Source organism: Phyllobates terribilis, unplaced genomic scaffold, assembly GCF_046119375.1.
Source record: "Phyllobates terribilis strain yellow unplaced genomic scaffold, ASM4611937v1 Scaffold_8__6_contigs__length_399053987, whole genome shotgun sequence".
In the NCBI taxonomy this organism is placed as follows: domain Eukaryota; kingdom Metazoa; phylum Chordata; class Amphibia; order Anura; family Dendrobatidae; genus Phyllobates; species Phyllobates terribilis.
In genome coordinates this window covers 81,426,449-81,442,524 of record NW_027362768.1, presented here as the reverse complement: position 1 = coordinate 81,442,524, position 16,076 = coordinate 81,426,449, and the positions used below count along the sequence as shown (strand labels likewise).

Genomic DNA, 16,076 nt, shown 5'->3' with positions numbered 1-16,076 from the left:
TGCACTGGTGCGGTTGCTAGTGAGATAATATTGGGATTGATGTCAGATTTGTAATGTCAGCTGACATCAAGCTCAGGAGTTAGTAATGGAGAGGCATCTATAAGATACCCCCATTACTAACCCTGTAGTGCAAATTAAATAAAGACACACAGAGAAAGTCCTTTAATTGAACAAAACACACAGAAAAAAAGTCCTTTATTTGAAATAAACATTCACCACCCTCTTTTACCCATTTATTAATGTAAAAATAAAAAAAATCACAGTATTCCTCAATCCTCACCTGTCTGTCGATCATCCATATGTTCCGTGATGAGCTCAACTCAGCTACATCTGGATGCATTGCTGAGTGGTGGCATGATGCCACTACTCAGCCCAGCATTCAGGAGACACTGAGCTGTGCGGGCCGATGAACTCCGGTCACCTCACTGACGTCAGCGCGTGGCTCTGAAGCTGCGTTCTCAAGCACAACTCAGGGTCTCTTGGATGCTGGGCTGAGCGGTGACATCATGCCACCGCTCAGCAATGCATCCAGATGTGGCTGAGTTGGGCTTGTCACAGTACATATGGATTATCGGCGGACAGGTGAGGAATACTGTGTTTTTTTATTTTTACATTAATAAATTGGTAAAAGATGGTGGGGAGTGTTTATTTCAAAAATAGAACTTTTAAGGTTATTAATGTCAGCCCACAGCTGTTGGTTTAGCCTTTGCTGGTTATTAAACATAGAGGGACACCCCGTCTTTTTTGGGGGAGTCCTCCCTTGTAATAACCAGTAAAGGCTAAACAGACAGCTGGGAGCTTATATTAATAGCCTGGGAAACTCCATGTTCATTACCCCCTTCCCAGACTATAAACACCAGCCCCCAGCTGTGAGTTTTCCTTCGGCTGGTAAAGAAAAATATGAAAAAACGCATGCCATTTTTTTCTTTTAATTCTGTAATTATTAGCTAAATACATGTACAGTAAACTTCACTTGAACTGCAGTAATTATATATCTCACTGACATATTTCTTACTATCTTCTATCTATATCTGTATATCAGATTATTTTATTAATTAGAAAACTAGCTTGAAATGACCTAAAAAATTTCTGTATGTAAAAGCTGATGTTAAAACCACATTGCATACGGATTGCATAAACAAGTCATACGGATGTCATTTGGATGTTAGCTGGGGAAAAAAAATAAAAAAAATAAGAAAAAAAAATCGCATTGTACTCACATGACACTCGTCCTACTTTTCAGGAACATCAGACCGATTTTATTTGCACTAATGAGTGTGAGTCCTAAAAAAGACATCTGTGTGCACATAACTTAAGGCCGGTTTCACATGTCCATATATTTCTGGTAACGGAAAAACCTTCAACGCGGCCTTGTTGATGGAAAAATTAAAAAATGATGGCTCTTGAAATAAGGGGAGGAAAAAATAACCACAAAAACAGAAAATCGCCAGGTCCTTAAGGGGTTAATATTATTCTGCTGTTAATAATAATTAAATATTTAAGATTCCTCTCTTTTATTTACTTTTTTTATTAAGTTCCTCATCATGTTCACTGTTTCTTTCCATGTCATCACATTCACTATTTTAAGTCCAGACCATGGGTGGGACATTTACTGGTAGAACAGATACCTGCTTCATTACACTCCTTGTATTCTAAGTGCAGCAATTGGCTGCTGAGATTTTGGGTGTGGTAAATGTTCACATTACTTTCTAAACGCTCTTCATCATGACTGTAGTTGGATGACATGAATAAAAGGCTGAGTGCACACAGAGGATCATCTACATGCTGCAGCTACTCAAGATCATCTGCAGTTTATGGTTGGATCTGGTGCCTTGTGGTTCTAATAACTTATCAATCTTGATGAAGTATAGTTATCTTTGTGAACAAGGTGAGTGAATGACATCTTTAAAATGACTAAAGAATGAGATTAAAATGATTTGATGCTGGGCAAAAAACAGTGTTTTATAGTTAGTGAAAAGTAGTGGGTGGAACTTTATAAAATCTCATGCCCACTGTGCTTTTTTAAAACAAAATAAATAAATAAACTGCATATACCGACCTGTGGTGCTTGTTTAAAATCCAATTTCTCTTGTGGGAATGCTGAATTTTCTGAGCAGATTTTCCCTATAGAATTGCATTACATGCGGAAAATACAACAAGCTGGTAAAAAAATGCATTTAATCCACATCTGAATATATCAATTAAGTTTTAAAAAAGCCAAATATCAGGAAGTATAAAAAAACAAAGCAACTTAATTTAAAACATAAGGCACTTCTTGTATATTACAAATACTTTTCTTTTGCTGCAGTTTTTCTGGCACCTACACTAAATTATTTCCTTTAGGGAATTAACTGATGTATTTATGAACCTTGCACTTTTTTCTATTGAGAGTAGTGCAGTTTTTTATATGATTAATACAATGGATACTTTTTTTTTATCCATACACTTTCTATATTTATGTAGCTCTCAGTGATTTGCTGTATATGCACAATATACAGATGGGGTTTTTTACTAATCATATTCACTTTTCCTCTCATCATATATATGTTTTTAATATTTAAATGTGGAATATTTCCCACTTGGATTTTTTTTTTTAAAACTCTTGTACTCTATAAACTTGATTTAATATTTTTTTGAAATTTCTGGGTCATGTCTCTCATTTATGGGTTATAAGTTTCTTCTGGACACATGACCATGTATTGTGATAATTAGTTGTATTAATATTTAATTGTATTTAAAACATGACACACCAACAAAACCGCAGTGTCAAAAACACAATGAAAAAGACGCATGCAACTTAATTTACCTAATAAACTTAATCGGGGAGAAAAAAAAACATCTTGACCTTGGAGTAAAAGTCTACAGCTACATCCAAACTAATACTTTGTATGAACGTTAATGTACTGTACAGTCTACAACAAGATGCAACATGATATCATGTAAACTTCTTAGATACTTTTCATCTTCGATTCTCGTTAATTGATAATAGTGGTGGTAAAATGTTCTGGACTCTACTTATGTGCAGGAAACATCTACAGGTCACTGGACTACAGAAAAACAACAGTACTTCTATGTTCATCTCTACGGATCTGTACTCACTGAACCAAGTTCTCCACCGTTCGCACAAATAGTCCAGCACAATACAATTGAAGATGAAAGAAATAAACCATGTGCACTGTTTGCAGATTATTTTATTTAATTTGTAAATTCAAGGTACTAGGTCCTTGTAAAGTTAAAAAATTAAACACTTATTAATGCTCATATGCCCTTAAAATCCTGTGGAACTGAGGTTTTATCCAGATGCAAATGACTTTCTTTTTTTCTTTTGTATGCACCCCTCCCCCCAAAAAAACTCCAATTTTCATAAGTGATTTTCTCATATGAAAGAAAAAAAATTGTACAGCTTCTGTCTGTTGTAAGGTGGCATCCGTGTGCTGTCTGTGATTTTTCAAGGATCCATAGACTTATATGGGTATTTTTAATTTGTGATTTGAACCTAAATTGGACAATCAGGTGCATCTCACTAAATTAGAATATCATCAAAAAGTTAATTTATTTCAGCTCTTCAATACAAAAAGTGAAACCTGTATATTATATAGAGTCATTACAAACAGAGTGATCTAGTTCAAATGTTTATTTCTGTTAATGCTGATGATTATGGCTTACAGCCAATGAAAACACAAAAGTTATTATCTTAGTAAACTAAAATAATTAACAAAAAACACCTGCAAAGGCTTCCCAAGCATTTAAAAAGGTCCCTTAGTCTGTTTCAGTAGGCTCCACAATCATGTGGAAGACTGCTGACTTGACAGATGTCCAGAAGGCAGTCATTGACACACTCCACAAGGTCCCAGAGTTCCAATTTTCATTTGGAAATCAAGGTCCCAGAGTCTGGAGGGAGAGTGGAGAGGCACACAATCCAAGCTGCTTGAGGTCTAGTGTGAAGTTTCCACAATCAGTGATGGTTTGGGGAGCGATGTCATGTGGTAGGTCCACTGTGTTTTATCAAGACCAAAGTCAGCGCAGCCGTCTACCAGGAAATTTTAGAGCACTTCATGCTTCCCTCTGCCGACAAGCTTTTAGGAGATGGAAATGTCATTCTCCAGCAGTACCTGGCACCTGTCCACACTGCCAAAAGTACCAATACCTGGTTTAAAAACCACAGTATCACTGTGCTTGATTGGCCAGCAAACTCGCCTGACCTTAACCCCATAGCGAATCTATGGGGTATTGTCAAGAGGAAGATGAGAGACACCAGACCCAACAATGCAGACGAGCTGAAGGCTGCTATCAAAGCAACCTGGGCTTCCATAACACCTCAGCAGTGCCACAGGCTGATCGCCTCCATGCCACGCCACATTGATGCAGTAATTGATGAGAAAGGAGCCCCGACCAAGAATTGAGTGCATTTACTTAACATACATTTCAGTAGGCCAACATTTCGGATTTTAAAAACATTTTTCAAGCTGTTGTTATAAAGTATTCTAATTTACTGAGATAATGACTTTTGTGTTTTCATTGGCTGTAAGCCATAATCATCAACATTAACAGAAATAAACACATGAAATAGATCACTCTGTTTGTAATGACTCTATATAATATATGAGTTTCACTTTTTGTATTGAAGAACTGAAATGAACTAACTTTTTAATGATATTCTTATTTTGTGAGATGCACCTGTATCTCCATAATGTATGTTTGTTTATTTTTGGGTTTTTTTTATGGGCACAAAAGAAGACAAATATGTGAACTGCCACACTAACTATAATGGTTATGTGTTCTATGGTTGAAAAACATGGATAAAATACATACGTGAAAGTGCATTTACTTTTCCTGATCCTGGTGAACAAGCATTCCTAGGAACACTCGTTTCCTGATATTTGTGCAGTGCAAACAGGCTTTGGATCGCCCAACAAAGAAGCTAAATGCTCATTCATCAGATAAAATAATCTTTTAACTTGTTTAAAAGATCTTTGGTAGCACCTCAACATGAATAAACTGAATTGAATGGTTGTTATTAATAACGATGCTCATCAGTCCACATCCTACTGACCGGTCCTCTGCTACTCTTCTCTTTCCCTTCCCCAGTTGCGTGCATCTTCTTCTGCTAGGTTCATTCTGAGCCAGAGCTTCTGGCTTAATTAGGCCTCTGACATCACTGCTCATTGTGCTGCCGCAGTGCATGTGGTAATGTCACACCATTACGAGTGTCTCCCTGAGCCTAGTCAGCACCTTGGGGATGCAAGCGGGTCATGATGTTGGCGCATTGTGATGTTAGAAGCCCCAGGCTCAAAGTGAAGCAGGCCAAAGATGACATGCAACTGGGGAAGGTGAAAATAAACGTTGAGCTGTGCTGGATAAGGGGATGGCGGTATAGATGAATGTACAATCGTGGAGACATGTCCGATTTTGATCCGACACTTGGTAAGTCTATGGGTCCATGAAAAAAAAATCAGATCTCGTTTCCTGATCAAAATAAATCAGTCCGTTTTCCTTCCTATGTGAGAAAAAGTGACGTCTGTATGAGGCCTAAGGGTATGAGCACATGATGTCTTTTACTGATCATACCCACCTGAAAAAGCGCTAAACAAACACTAAAAAGAATAAAACATATGCACTGCAATTTAAAAATGACTTGCTGTGCAAATGTTCAGTCTTTTGAGCTTCTATTAATTGCTTCAGGCTTCCAAAGATGTGACTTGACAATTCTTCCTGCAGATTAAACTTGAAAGCCGCTCACTATTTTATACTCTCATACAAAAAAAATTGGAAGCAAAAAAAATTAAAAAATTCAGTAAAAACCACAGCCGGCATTTCCCGAAGGCATCTTTTTCTTGAACTACTTGGAGGGTTTGCCTGAATTTAAACTACATAGTATGCACTTACCCTAAAAATGTACCAGATTTATTAGAGGGTTTAATGCTGTTTTAATAAAACTGGCGTATATTTAGACTGTCTAGACTAAGTTTATACCACCTATTAATTTACCTATTTTGTGCCAGAAATATTCGCCACAATTTTAGTGCAAGGTGTTATGTTAGACCACACTCCTTTTTCACTACGCTGAATCCTTTTTCAACAATGCCATACACCCTTGTTAGACAAGATGTGAGCCGTTTTTGGGAACAAATTGCACCAGAATTCTGGTGCTTTAAGCCTTTATTAAGGTTTGTACTACCATAAGATTGGACATTTGGGCTACGCATGTTATAGAATAGAGTATAGTAGATGAAAAGTAACATGTCTAAATGCTGCAATCAATAAACTAAATGGATCAATGGTTCTGCCATATCTGACAAATAGAAAAATCAAGACACTTGTCATGGGGTTACCGCGATAGAGAGGGGCCAGACTATCACGGCATTTGGTTTCACGAACTCCTGCACTGGTTAGAAGCACTTCTCCATCTTATTAAACAGTGCAGGTTGTTTTCATACCAGCAGTGCTAGATTTAGTCTGTTCAATTGAAGCTGGATTGTCTTAGCTGTTCAGTGTTGGCCACTCCCCTCTGCTATATATGCTCTCCTCTGGCACTTAGGGATTGACAGTGTTAGTTCTTTCTGCCTGGTTAGGAGTAGGAGGTGTAGTTTGTGGTGGGAGTAGGTGCTTGGAGATTTGTTCAGGAGGTTGTTGCTTAGTTTTGTTTATGTGCACATCTTCATCCTCTCCTTTTAGTTTCTCCTTTCTTTAACTCCCCTCTGTTCCACTCTGTTGTTTGGGGAGTGTATTTTGTGTGATTCGTTATTTTCATTTATCCCTGTCCATCTTCCCTTGTTTGTCTGGTTAGTGTATTCCTATAAACTTTGGCTTCCCACTTACCTGTGTAGGTGAGGGGGACAGATAAGGGTTCATTTAGGAGCATAGCAAGGCATGAGAACCTGGTGTCTCCACCTTCAGGAGTAATCCAGGGGACAGGGATAGACTAGAGCGCCCCTAATTCTAGAGACCCAGTTAGAACCCATAGTCACAAGGCACTGTGTGACAACACCATAATCAGCCCCCAATACATGACATAATCACACATACCAAAGAGACAAAACACCCAGTTAAGAGTAACTGCTAAATGGATGTAAAAGATTTTAGATGCCCGAAGCCACCACCAGGGGCATATTGGTAGGTTACTGCATACTGTTTAGACCAGTGTTCCCAAAACACAAATTGTCATGTTTTCCAGATTTCCTTAGTATTGCACAGGTAATTGAAGTATCATCACGGCATCAGGAATTCTCTCACCTGTGCAATATTATTGATATCCTGAAAACATGACCTGTGAGGACTGGAGTTTGGGAAACACTGGTTTAGACCTATATGCTACAAGTTCCTCAACCTCTCTACTGGCATATGCAGACAGCCGTAACTGTAAGGGATTGGGGCTCTGTATCACAAAAACAGAGCATTAGCTACATTTTAATACTATGTTGTTTTTATGTATAGTTTAAATATAACATATAGTACCTAAAAACATGGTGTTAAAGTAAATTTCCACTTTTGTATAATTGTTTTTGCAATATTGCTTCTGTATTTACTCCACATTATTACATACAGTATTTTAATTATTTGGCTATTTGTATCTGTTTTCAGTGTGATTGTCATTTTATATTAAGTATTGTGATTATTTGCAATAAGGGGTTTCTGTTAAAACTCCTTTAACTATTGTGTTCAATTCTCTTGTATTTGTTTCTTATTTTAATGCTTTTTGTACACTTTTTGTGTAACTGATATGGAAGCTTTTTTTGTTGTACTTTTTGATGAATTGTAGGTTTTAACAATCTAATTGAAAATGAATATTTTGTCCTTCTTTTTGTGTTTCCTCTTGGTTTTCATTAGCTGGTCCTTTGTCTTTTTTATGACAGAACATAGGTTTATTATGAGTAAATCAAGGTTAATATGTATAAAACACATGATGCACAAAGCTGTTGGATATAGTAATGTGTTAATAATATCGTGCTGTGTTTGAAGTTATTATTAAGCAAATTTACATTACTGTAAAACTAATCTGGTCAAGAGGTTTCACACCCTAGAAATGGCTCATCTAACTGTAATTTTATATGACTCATTTATCATAGATTAAGCTCAGCTACTTTATGACGTATGTCTGGATTTCCTAGAATAACCTGACATTAATTCAATTTCTAAGTCATTGTTTGCGGACAGACAAATTATGACTTCAGCTTTAGTGATCACAAATATATTGTAAAACACAGTTAAAGTTATATGTTAATGATTATCTTTAGTTATTAAGATTTCACTAAATTTCATTTTGCAATCTTAATATCTTTATTCATTTTCAGACCCCTTAAATGCAGTTTACCTAATCCAAATTTCAGATTTCTTACTTGTGGAAGTGTTTGTTTAGTATTATATCTGTATGTATCCTGCTGTCTTCATCAGTTCATATATCAGCGCCACTTCTACCTTGCACTTATTTCTTCATGTGCTTTCCTATGGTAGCAAGTTTTTCTCTGCCTTTCCTGAGACTGTTGATACTTTCTCCCCTGTGCATAGCAGTAGACCTGTCAATCACCTGCAGCGGTGCGGCGAGAATCCAGAAAGGGCTGGCGCCAGACTAGTCTCATCTCCTGCTATGGTCCCCGGCTGTATCTTAACTATACTTTCTCTGAAACACCAGGGTGTTTCAGAGTAAATATACCTGCCTTCAATCATGCAGCCAGGCTCAGATTTATGCTTCCTGTGGTTTGACCATGATGAACTAGGTGACAGGTTTTCTTTAACCCCTTTCTAACATGCTATGTTATAATACGTCCCTGTGCCCTGGGCCTTATGGACCAGGTACGTATTATTACGGGAAAGCGATTGCGGCCTCACAGAAGCTGCGCGAGCGCCGCCGGGTATCAGCTGATTCTGACAGCTGACACCTGGCAATCAGTGCCAGGAGCAGTGCCCGTACCACTCCCGGCACTTTAAATCCCTAAATGCTGCGATCACAGCATTTAGTGAGCGAGCAGAGGGATAAAAGCTTCTCTACTCTTGGATCGGAGACTCGGGCCGTCATTGCGGAGGTCCCGATAGTTGCCATGGTGACCCGATTTCATCATGACGACATCTGGATCACCAGGCATTAGCAAGCTAGTTTTATTATGCGCAGTGCTTGATCAAACTAGCATGTGTCTGCAGGGCTGACAGGTTACACGGTATAGCCGTGATCCTGCACTGCTATTCGTTATAACCACGATCATCCTGCAGAAAGTGAAAGTCCCATAGTGGGACTAAGTGAAGTAAAAAAAAAAAAAGTTTTAAAAATATATTTTTTTAAAGATATACATATATTGTACCCATACATAAATATTATGAAAAAAAAAACAAAAAAATAAAAGTACACATCTTTGGTATCACCGCGTGCGGAATGACATGACCTATAAAACTGTCCCACTAGTTAAACCCTTTAGTGAACGTGGTAAAATACAAAACGAAGCAAAAAACGGTGCTTTATCATATCACTGAACAAAAAGTGGAATTAAACGCTATAAAGACAAATGTAAAAAAAAAATGGTACCGCTGAAAACGTCATCTTGTCCCACAAGAAAAACAAGCCGCCATACAGCTCCGTCAGCAAAAAAATATAAAAGTTATAGCTCTCAGAATAAAGCGAAGCAAAAAATATATTTTTTCTATATAATAGTTTGTGTATAAGCGGCATAGCATAAAAAAAATATATAAATGTAGTATCGCTGTAAATGTACTGACCTGAAGAATAACGCTGGCTGAGTGATAGAAAGCAGAGGGTGGTTATCAATGGAGTAAGCTCAGGGTGTGTCAGGGTTACTAGCGGGGTGCCTCAAGGGTCTGTCTTGGGCCCTATATTATTTAATATATTTATTAATGATCTAGTGGAAGGGTTGCATAGTAAAATAGCAATATTTGCAGATGATACTAAACTTTGTAAAGTAGTTAATACAGATGAGGATAGGGCACAGCTACAGGAGGATTTAGATAAATTGGGGAGTTGGGCCAAAAAATGGCAAATGGGGTTCAATGCCAATAAATGTAAGGTCATGCACATGGGAAAGAAAAACAGCAGTCACCCATACATATTAAATGGGAAACCGTTGGGGAAATCTGACATGGAGAAGGACCTGGGCGTCTTGGTTAATAGCAAATTAAATTGGAGTGCCCAGTGTCAGGCAGCAGCTGCGAAGGCAAATAGAGTCATGGCATGCATCAGAAGAGGAATAGGGGCATATGATGAGAACATTGTTCTTCCTCTGTATAAAGCGCTGGTAAGGCCGCACTTAGAATATTGTGCACAGTTCTGGGCTCCGGTGCTCAGGAAAGACATATTGGAGCTAGAGAGGGTACAAAGGAGGGCGACTAAGGTAATAAAGGGAATGGAGGGACTAGAATACCCAGAGAGGTTGTCAAAATTAGGCCTATTTACGTTGGAAAAGAGAAGGCTTAGGGGAGACCTCATAAACATGTATAAATACATCAGGGGGCAGTACAGAGATCTCTCCCATGACCTGTTTATACGAAGGATGGTGACAAAGACGAGGGGGCACACTATGCGTCTGGAGCAAAGGAGGTTCCTGCACCAGCATAGAAGGGGATTCTTTACGGTCAGAGCCGTGAGACTCTGGAACTCTCTGGGAGAGGAAGTGGTGATGTCCAACTCACTTAATGAGTTCAAGAGAGGCCTGGACGCCTTTCTTGAGAACAATAGAATTACATCTTATGCTTAGTTAATTAATCCAGGGATTTAATCTGACTGCAAGATTGGTGTCGGGAAGTGAACTTTTCCTCAATGATGTAAATTGGCCTATACCGCATGGTTTTTTTTTTTTGCCTTCCCCTGGATCAACGCTGCGGAATAGCTGCAGTGCACAAGAAATAGGCTGAACTGGATGGACGCTTGTCTTTTTTCGGCCTTATAAACTATGTAACTATGAACACTTTTACCACACGCGGAACGGCATAAAAAAATACCCCAAAAACAATTAATGAATCGTTAGTTTTTGTTTATTCTGCCTCCCAAAAATCATAATAGAAAGCGATCAAAAAATGTCACATGCCCGAAAATAGTACCAATAAAAACGTCAACTTGTCCCACAAAAAAACATGCCCTTACATGACTCTGTTGGCCGAAACATGGAAAAATTATAGCTCTCAAAATATCAAAATATGGTGATGCAAAACTTAGACTTTGCAAAAAAAAAAAAACGTCTTTTACTGTGTGGCAGTTGCAAAACATAAACACCCAATATAAATTTGGTATCTCTGTAATTGCACCAACCCGAAGAATAAAGTTGTCTAATCACTTATATCACACGAGGAACGGCGTTAAAAATTAATAAAACCAATTCTTCCCCTGCTGCTGATTTGTTCATTCTGCCTCCCAAAGATCACAGTAAGGCTCGGCTCACATTTATCCTGCCTCTGCACTGAGCGTTTACTCCAGGGTTTCCATCTAAATTTCTAAAATACATGATTCAGACGAAACCCCCAGCGGAAGATTCCCTATAATGAGGCAGATGGAAGCACCATGGACATAGTCTGGCCTGTGATCCCACAATGTCCGTCTTTTTGTTAGGCGTGCATAAAAGTGCCGTCGGCCAAAGTTTTGTGAACCTCTGAAAAAAAGGACACCACTAAACAGAGGCCCGATGGAATTCAGAGTAAAGCCAGTCTCAATCATTCTGATATTTCCAGTACCGGAGATATGTGTGCACCTGTGTGGCAACCATGTGCACCTGTTCCCAAGCACCAGGTGCTGAACGATGCCCTCATCATTGTCCCCTGCCGGCGTTGCGATCAGCGCGAGCAAGGGACAATATTGAGAGCAGTATTCTACTCCCGCTGTGTCCTCATGTAAAAATAAGAATAAAGTAAAAAAAATCTTTATACTCACTTGTCCGGAGATGTCCCCTGTTGTAACCCATCTGACTGCTCACGCCGAGGAGCCGGTGAGAATGACTCACTCAGCGAGCGGTCTACTGTCAATCACTGAGCTCAGCGCAGCTACGGGGCTCGCTCGCTGGAGTGCGTCATACTCCCTAGCAACTGTGTGAGCGATCAGGGGCATTACAGCGGGGGACATCTTCGGACAGGTGAGTATAAGAATTTTTTTAGTTTATTCTTATTTTTACACCAGGACACAGCGGGAGCTGAATACTGCTCTCAACATTGTCCCTTGTTCACGCTGATCGCAGTGCAAGCAGGGGACAGTGATGAGGGCAGCATTCAACACCAGGTGCTTGTGAACAGCGCTAACTGTACACTGATTTCCAGGTGCCGGTACGTATCATACTGATGACACACGGATGTCATCTGTGTGGGACGTTTGGCGGCCCATACAGCGCGAAAAAAACTGACATAACATGTTTTGCCCACGGACACACGATCCGTGGAAACACACTGACATGTGCACAGACCCATTCATTTGAACGGGTCTGCGTTTGTATGTGTCTCCGGTACACGTGGAAACTGTCACCACACGTACAGGACACACTGACGTGTGAAAGAGGTCAAACTCTGCTGCCTCATGATAGTGAATGGATTACGCGGTGGTTTCATCTGAATTACGTAGGAGCAGGAGGCAGACAGCTACACGGCGAGACTCGGGAAGGATGGAGTGCTAAGCAGTACTGTATAGCCACATATGGGGTATTTCTACATTCAGCAAAAATTGTGACAAATTTTGGTGCCATTTTTACCCATTTCCAAGCATGAAAATGTAAAATCTGGGGCTAAAACAAAACTTTGGTGTTAAAAATATAATTATTTTTTCTTCATGGCCCAATGGTGTAAAATTCTGTGAGGCACATGTGGTGTCAATATGCTCACTGCACCTCTAGATGAATTCATTTGAGAGGTGTAGTTTGTAAAATGGGGTCTCTTATGGGGGGGGGGTTCTGCTGTTTGGCACCTTGGGAGCTCTGCCAATGTGACATGGCACCATCAAACCAGCCCAGCAAAATATGAACTCCAATATGGCACTTCTTCCCTTCTGAGCTTTGCACTGTGCCTCAAAAGTAGTTTTCAACCGCATTTGGGGTATCTGCATGCTCAGAAGAAATTGCACAACAAACTTTGGGGTTTATTTTCTCCTGTTACCCTTGTGAAATTTTTTTGGGGCTAAAATAACATTTTTTTGCGGAAAAAAATTGATTTTTTTATTTTCACAAGTCATTAGAATTTTATGTGAAGCATCTGGGGGTTCAATGTGCTCACCACACATCTATATAAATTCATTTGGGGGGGGGGTCTAGTTTCCAAAAAGGGGGCATTTCCACTGTTTAGGCACATCAGGAGCTCTGGAAACACAACATGACCCCCGCAGACCATCAAAGTCTGCATTCCAAAATGTCACTCCTTCCCTTCCGAGCCCTGACGTGCACCAAAACAGCAGTTTTGTCCCACATATGGGTATCAGCATACTCAGGAGAAATTGCACAACAACTTTTGGGGTCCAATTTCTCCTGTTACCCTTGTGGAAATAAAAAAATTGGGGCTAAAAGCTAATTTTTTGTGGAAAAAGTGGTTTTTTTTTTTTTTTTTTTTTCACGGCTCGGTTATACACTTCTGTAAAACACTTTGGGGGTTCAAAGTGCTCACCACACATCTAGAGAAGTTCCTAAAGGGGTCCAATTTCCAAAATGGGATCACTTGTGGGGGATTTCCACTGTTTAGGCACATCAGGGGCTCCCCAAACGTGACATGGTGTCCGCTAATTATTAAAGCAAATTTTACATTCAAAAAGTCAAATGGCGCTCCTTCCCTTCCGAGCCCTGCCGTGCGCCCAAACAGTGGTTTTCCCCCCAACATATGGGGTATCTGCATGCTCAGGAGAAATTGCACATCAAATTTTGGGGGTCATTTTTTTCCTGTTACCATTCCGAAAATAAAAAAAAAAAATGGGTCTAAAGTAGCATTTTTATGAAAAAAAAAGTTAAATGTTCATTGTTTTGTTCCACATTCCAAAAATTCCTGTGATGCGCGTGAAGGGTTAATAAACTTCTTGAATGTGGGTTTGAGCACCTTAAGGTGTGCAGTTTTTAGAATGGTGTCACTGTTGGGTATTTTCTGTCATAAAGGGTATTTTCTGTCATAAAGGCCCCGCAGTGTGACGTGGTCCCTAAAAAAAAAAAAAAAAAAAAAAAAATTTTTTTTTTAAAATTTTTGTAAAAATGAGAAATCATTGGTCAACTTTTAACCCTTATAACTTCAGAAAAATAAAAAAAAAATTTGGTTCCAAAATTGTGCTGATGTAAAGTAGACATGTGGGAAATGTTAATTATTAACTATATTGTGTGACATATCTCTCTGATTTAACAGCATGAAAATTGCAAAATTTTCAACATTTTTGCCAAATTTCCAATTTTATTTTTCACAAATAAACGCCAGTCATATCAAATAAATTTTACTACTATCATGAAGTACAATATACAAAAAAACCTGTTTGGGAGAGAAGAATAGACAAATCGCTGCGCCCCAAGTGTGTAAACACAATATTATAATCTTTGATGGGTGCATAATTTCATGCACTCACCTGATAGAAGACTAACATGGCTTTAGATTGTGTATCCTCAAAAATCCCTCTGGGATACTTTTCAATGGACAGGGCTTGCAGCTTGCCTTGGGTAGATCCAAATGAAAGAGCCACACGTAGGCTCACACAGGATGAGTAAATCAAGAAGAGTATATCCAGCCTATAAACGGCAGTACTTCCCAGAAATCACATCCAAAGATGATATTATTTTTTTTTTTTATTTGATAAGTTAAACTAGAGGAGATACAACGCATTTCGGATACAATATATATCCTTCTTCAGGTATCATAAAAGCACAGTACAAATCCTACTAGTTTAAAATTCAATCACACTTATATATGGTAGCAAACCTTTTATCCCAGCCTCAGAAACTTGATTTAGGGTGTGGACCAGGTTCAGGAACACACCCACTAACTGGTCAACCTTTCAAACCACATTGTTAACAACATGGATGCAAGAAAGAAAAAAAAAAAATTCAAAAATTTTTTAAAAAAGAAAAAAAAGCACCGTTAAGGCTGTGTGCCCACGTAGCGTTTTTCAAGCGTATATGCTGCGGAATTTCCGCAGCGTAAACGCTTGAAAAACGCATGTATATCCGCACCCCATGGTCCCCAATGGCATTCCGCAATGTCAATGCCCATGCTGCGGATTTTTCCGCAGCGTATATGCTGCGGTCAAAAATCCGCAGCATGTTCATTAATTTTGCGGAAGCGCAGCGGAATCAATGTGCGGATGGTACCCAAGTCTGGATGAGAGGAGACTCTCATCCAGACCTGGGTACCAAAGAACCTGTAAAAAAAAGAATAAAATAAAGTTTATACTTATCTTCTGATGTTTTCCCTCCATCGCGCTGTTGTCTGAAGGACCTGCCACGTCATTGAGTCATGTGACCCACCACATGACTCAATGACGTCACCGCAGGTCCTGCACACAACAGCGTGAGCCGCTCAAGACTCCGGACGGGGCAGAGAATGCATCAGAAGGTGAGTATAAAGTTTATTTTTTTATTTTTTACCATTCTGAACAAGTTATCAAGCACTTTTCCAAGTGATGCTTGGAGAAGTGCTTGATAACCCGCATGCGGAAATGCATGCAAAGACGCCTCACAAACGCTTCTACCTGGCGGGAAAACCGCATGTAATATCCGCATGCGATTTTCCCGCCAGGGAGAAGCGTAAAAAATATGCTTCAGGTCCGCAACGTGGGCACATAGCCTTAAACTCTCTCTATGATATCATTCAATCCATTTGGATATAATGTTCCCAAACGATATATCCAAAACATTTATTTCCGGTTTAAAAGAACATTACTATTTGCAACACCAGAGGGTATCTGCTCCACCGGAGTTAATTTTATGTTAAAAATTGTGTTATGTTTGATTAGTAGATGCCTTGATAGACTATGCTTTAAAAAGCAGTTTTTTTGCTCTATTTCTGTGTCCATTGATGCGGGACTGCAGTGTCTGCACAGTGCGTCCCACATATTGCAAACCGCAACTGCATGTGATGACATATACAACATGATCACTACTACAGGTGAGTCTTGGTGAGATCTCAAAGACATCACTGGTATT

The 16,076-nt window shown here is 39.2% G+C and overlaps 1 protein-coding gene across 1 annotated transcript in view; it reads left to right on the top strand.

Moving 5' to 3' along the window:
• Positions 1–1,703: 1,703 nt before the first annotated feature.
• Positions 1,704–16,076, top strand: part of LOC141156737 (putative ferric-chelate reductase 1) — a 93,585-nt gene continuing 79,212 nt past the window's right edge. The window contains exon 1 of the mRNA XM_073643065.1: positions 1,704–1,888. The gene's annotated coding sequence lies outside the window, so the exon portion shown is untranslated. The remainder of the gene's footprint in view (positions 1,889–16,076) is intronic.